Below are 6066 nucleotides of genomic sequence, written 5' to 3' on the forward strand. Positions count from 1 at the left end.
CAAAGATAAATTGTGACTCTTCCACCTAAACAATTTATAATTAATCCGATCAACCAAAGGTTTCCACCAATTCAGTTTATGGGAATCACCGCCAATAGGAAGTCTCAAGTAATGAAAAGGAATTTGACCAATTTTAAAATTCAGAACCATATCATCCTCGTTTAACCACGAGTTTGACACATTAACACCAACAAGCATGATTTTATGAAAATTTACTATAAAGCCTGAAGTTACTTCAAAAACAGGAGTAAAGCCTTTAAAGAACGAATATTTGCCCAACTTTTGTTTCCTACTAGCACAGTATCGTCTGCAAATTGCAAGTGAGAGATAATAACTAAATCAATTTGACCCACCTTATACCCAGAAAAAGATCAGCACTAACATGAGCATTCATCACAACATTTAGACCTTATGCCATAATTAGGAATAAAAACGGCGAAAGAGGGTCATCTTGGCGAAACCCTCGTTCAAAATGGAACTCATCTGTTAGGCTTCCATTAACTAGCACAGAAGCAGGTGTTGTAGTGACACATTCCATAATCCATTTACGCCATATAACAGGAAAATTCATCTCATGCATAACGGCGTTTAGGTAGCGCCAATCAACGGAATCAAAAGCCTTTTCAAAGACTACTTTAAAAAGAACCATCTCTTTTTTCAAACAACTAGCCTCGTCAACCATCTCATTAGCAATTAAAATACCATCTAAAATCTGTCTGCCATGGACAAAAGCAGACTGAGACTCTGAAATGACGCTTTCGATGAAACAACGTAACCTATTTGATAAAACATTTACCAAAACGGTTGAGGGCTTTCGATCTTAGGAAAGAGAGTGATGAAAGTACTGTTAATACCTTTTGATAACTTCATGTTCCGATGAAATTCAGAAATAAAGCGCATAAAATCATCTTTGAGCTCCCCCAAAAATCCTTTATGAAACCAAAATTAATACCATCAGGTCCTGGATTACAGTAACTGTCACAATCCCACACCTCCTACTTCACTTTTTTAACACCAAAAGGCTTAGTTGGAATCCCACCTTGCTCCCAAGTGAGAGTTTTGAAAGACATATTCTCCACAATAGGTCGTTCAATAATTGAATCACGGTAACGAGCAGTAAAATGATCGAAGACTGCATTTCTGATATCAGACACACCCTCGATATGAGACTCGTTGACTAAGAGAGACTATGCAGTTCACTCCTCTCCTAGAAGACATGAAATCATGGAAAAATCTAGAATTATCATCGCCCTCTTTCAACCAATTGACTCTTGATTTCTGCCATTGAATGTGGGTGCTAAGCTTAGACAAAGAGAACAAATCTGGCGATAAAGTGTAAATTTCCTCAACCTCTTCAATGTCAATGGTGATTTCTTCCCTTTTAGAATCAAGGGTTGCTATACTAGCTTGAATATCATTGATTCAATCATCTAAGTTCTGAATGTGAACTTGATGCCATACTTTAAGACTACTTATGGTTATTTTTAATTTCTCTTTAAGCATATATCCTCCCCAACCTGATACTTGAAAGGAATGCCATTTATCCTTAACATACAATTGACAACCCGGAAGATCAGCCCCGCATTTTAGCATACGCTCCCGAGGTTCCCAATTTGCCTCATTGATCGTTAACAAGATGGGACAATGGTCAGAGAGACCACGAAGAATAGCTCATTGGATCATATTAGGCCATTGATCACACCAGTCTTTAGAAGTAGGAATCTATCAAGCTGGCTCATAGATGCCCCATCACCCCGAAACAAGGTAAAGTGTCTTCCACAAAGTGGTAGATCGAAGAGAATATTGTCGTCAATGAATTGGTTGAAAGGAGCAAAATCCTCATGATTATGACCTAAAGCTCAACTTCTACGTTCATAAGATGATCGAATATCATTGAAATCTCCAAACACACACATACACACACAAACTTTTTCCTCTGTTATTGCTAATAACATCTCCCAAACGGAACCATAAAGCTTGCCTTCCCGCATGTTCGCACGATGCATACACATTAGCAACAAAGAGTTCACATCTACTTTTGATAAAACAACCATGAATAATGAGAACATTAGCAAAACTTCTGATGTCCCACACCTCCACCTCCGAAGTATCCCATAAAGATAAAAATACCACCTGAAGCCACAAAAAATGGCTTAAAAGAAAACCAGACATCTATAGAACCCCCACAGAGAGGTACAAACATAATTATCAATAGTTTCCAATTTAGTCTCCTGAATGCACAAAATTCAAGGTCAAAATTATTGAATCAACTTCAAAACTTCCTTTTGCTTCTCCTAACCACCCAAACCACGAACATTATAAGACATGATATTCATTAGAACAAAGAACACCAAACAAAAACCAAAACACATAAACTAATTGTAACAACCCGTTTTTTGCTAGAATTATTTTAATTATTTATTATGTGAGTTTTTATGCGCTTGTGTATGATTAATTGCCTTTGTGTGTATTTTATTTGGGATTAGTGGATTTTTGGCCTGGAAGGATATTTTAGTTATTTTAGACTCAAGGGTATTTTGGTCTTTTAGGAGCAAGGGTAAAATAATCATTTTATTTGGAAGGTTATTTTTAGTGTTTTAAGTGGGAATAATTTTTTTTACTAAGTTACTAGTGAGTTGGGGTAGTTAATTAGAGACGGTAATTATTCGTTATTTTGACGGTTTAATTGTGTAGTAACTTTGATGAATTAGTTGGTAAGAATGTTGAGCCCATTAAGACAATTAGAGACTAAGCCCAATTATGTGGAGAGTATATAAACACAACCCTTGTGAGAAAATTAGGTCATTACATTCATTCACTCATTTCACAAAAACATTTTGAGATACAGGTAGAGAGAGAAAGTGGATCAAGAAGGAGAAAATAGGAGCTAGAGAGAGAGAGAGAGAGAGAGAGAGAGAGAGAGAGAGAGAGAGAGAGAGAGAGAGAGAGAGAGAGAGAGAGAGAGAGAGAGAGCTTGGGATTGGAGACTAGGAGCTAAATTCAAAGCCAGGGCATGGATTCTTGAAGAACTAGATGTAAGGGGGATGATTTCTTTTCATCAATTAAGTCATAATCTACTATTTTCAATTATGGGTTTAAGTGATTTTGTGATAATTGTGACTTTTTGTGGGTTTAAATGATGAAGTTTGGCTCCTAATTTATGTGAATTTGTGGGTATGATAAACTTCATGAAATTGTTGTGTTATGTGCTTAAACTTCATAGTTGTTGTTGTTGTTAAGTTGTTTTGAAGATTTTTGATTAATTGAGTGTAATTCATGAATTGGTGAATGATTGTGGTTGAAACATGGTTGAATTCACTTCATTAATTTATGGTTATGTTTGTATTTTGATGATATTTGAATTGGTGTGGTTGTTTATGAAGTTTGAATGAAAAATGAGAAAATGGTGGTTTTTGGTGAAAATGAACTAGATGATGAATTTAAGGTGAATTGGTGTTATGATTCGATGTTTGTTGTTGTTTTGAATGCCTTTTGATGTTTATAAACTAGTGTGTAAGTTTTGGGGTTGAATTTGGGATCAAAGAGGTCAAAAATGGGGATTATGGGTGGAAAATTGGATGTTCCCGAGAGAGAACATCCAGAACAGGGCAACTATTCTGGAGAAATTTCGCTGTGGCGAGTTGAACTAGCTGTAGCGAGTTTCCCAAGAACAGAACCCCATGTTTCGGGTGTTCCGGGCATTTGGGGATCGATCCGAACCGCCCAAGCTGATTTTTTGATGTACTTAATTACATTTAAACCTTCTAAACCTTTGAAAACATCAATTGAGTTGGTTTGAACTTGGTTTTGTGAATCATATCATAAACTTTTTGAAAATGATCAAGAACATGAAATTTTCCGAAAACTCGTTTTCTCAAGGTAAAAGGGTTGGACTAGGGTTGTCTATTGTAGTTATGATTTATAAAAATGTTTTGGATGGTAATCATGAGCGTTAACTTAGTTTTGCTTTCAAATTTGGATTTCTTTGAAAAACGGCAAAATGAAACGAACTTTGTGAGATTTTGGGATTGATGTGAATTGGCCTATGATGCCTATATGCATATCTACTGTGATCATATGTGAGTAGTATGTGCTTTGGTTGAGGGGTTTGAACTTGTTTGGCTTGTTTTGTTGAATAACTTAGAAAATGATAAAATGAGACGAACTTAGTTGAATTTTGGAATTTATAAGAATTGGCCTATGAAACATATATGCATATACTTGGTTGAGGTGTTTGAACTTGTTTACTTTGATTTTGGTGGAATAATTGGAAAATGACAGTTTTCATAAACTTAGACGAACTTTGTCAAATTAATACTTTATGGTCGGATAACTTGTAGGAGACTTTGAATTCATGTTAGTATGATAGAATGTGAAAGTATTGATGATGATTGGGTGTTTAATATGATGCATATCATAATGGGGATAAATGTCCGTCTTTTAGGTGAAAGGTGAATTTGAAACTTTATCGTTTCTTTGAGTTGTTAAATGTTGATGATGATTATGATGTTGATTATTTTGGTGATTTTAAATTGATGAATTGATGATGTCTTGTTGATTGTATGGATGTAAGTATTTGATAATGCAATTGTTGGTGAATAACATAATTGGTGGTGATTATTATGTTAATGTCTATGTTGGTGAGTTATGCATTGTCGAGTCCTTAGTTGAAGTTCAGGCATTCATAGTCATATTGAGGTGATTTGAAGAATGTAATTGGTGGTGCTTATTACATAACTTCTGCAGAACATAATTGGTGATGTTTATTATGTTGGTGGATTCATTAACGATAAAATTATCTCTGAAATTCAATGGTACCACATGTATCTAGATGAGTCTAGAACATTGCATGCATTTGATTATTCGGTAAGTCGTGTCATAATTGGATATGTGACTTGGTGAAATTTGGTGAATGTTGTGATTATGTGAATTGTGTAGAGATGTGTACAGATTGATGTTTGTTATTTTGGTGATGCTTGTACACTTGGTGATTTTATTGATGATTATTATTTTGGTTATAATAATGAAGTGTGAACCATATGTATTTGAGCTTGTGATTTCTTTGGTGATGATGACTTTCTTGCCTATACTATTGAAATGATGAATTATATTTGTTGAGTTGATTAGGCAAGAGTTTATGTAATCTATATGATTGAGGTAAATTAGATGAATTATATGCATATGAGGAAGGTATGTGCTTTATGTAAAATGAGTAGAGTTGCATGTAGGATTATATTTCCTAAATGATAAGTTGGTATAGTTTGATGATTAAGTTGAATAGGGAATGAGGTAAGAAATTCTTGTATTGATTGATGATGTTAAGTGATGTACTTTGTTGAGGTTTGATTAAAGAATGAATATGCTTGATGTGATATGATAGAAGTATGCTAACATGATTGGTAATGAACTAGGGTTAATCTTCATGAGATGTTAGTATTCTAGGAGGGATGGATATGTATATATGTTATGCATGAAATCCTTGAATGCTTATGTTTGATTATGTTTAATTATGAGATGTGAACTAATCCCCAGTGGTCGTTCGGTTGACCGCCTGCCTTATTCTTATGAATGGGTAGACGACGTGCAGGACTAGTTGCTTTGCTTGGTGAGTCGCTTGAGAATAGCTTGGATGCTACCCCGTTTATTGTTTTTGGCGTCGTAGTCTCTATGGCTCTGATTAGGGGTCGGTCTTGGATATTTATCTTTATTATGTCTGTTGTAGATTTTTGAGACTATGTATTGGTGAAGATATATGTAGTATGATGACATGGCTACTTGGTGATTTATTTTATTATGGATGATTGTTGAGATGATTTATTTAAATGTCGATGTAATGATGTTTTATTCCGCTGCGATGTTTGAGAAAATTATTTATGCATAATTGTTGGTGAATTATTGAAGATGTAACAGCTATATGTTATCGCTTTAAGGGTTTAGAGTGTTACACTAATAATCCTTCGAGTCGGTTGTAATAACCTGGTTGTCAATTTTTTCTTGAACATTAGCATTGACTACCGGATTGGTTTCAGGGACGGATTGGTTCAAGGCTGGGTGTGGCAATGCCAC

At 35.0% G+C, this 6066-nt stretch overlaps 1 long non-coding RNA gene across 1 annotated transcript; it reads left to right on the top strand.

Annotated features, from left to right (window-relative positions):
- The first annotated feature begins 2924 nt into the window (after positions 1-2924).
- On the top strand, positions 2925-5847 carry LOC146956702 (uncharacterized). Its single transcript, XR_015016595.1, has 2 exons — positions 2925-3035; positions 5577-5847. It is a non-coding gene; the product is annotated as an uncharacterized LOC146956702 (long non-coding RNA).
- Positions 5848-6066: the final 219 nt, after the last annotated feature.

This window comes from Medicago sativa, chromosome 1 (genome assembly GCF_051527215.1).
Source record: "Medicago sativa cultivar Bolivia chromosome 1, Bolivia_mono, whole genome shotgun sequence".
In the NCBI taxonomy this organism is placed as follows: Eukaryota; Viridiplantae; Streptophyta; class Magnoliopsida; order Fabales; family Fabaceae; genus Medicago; species Medicago sativa.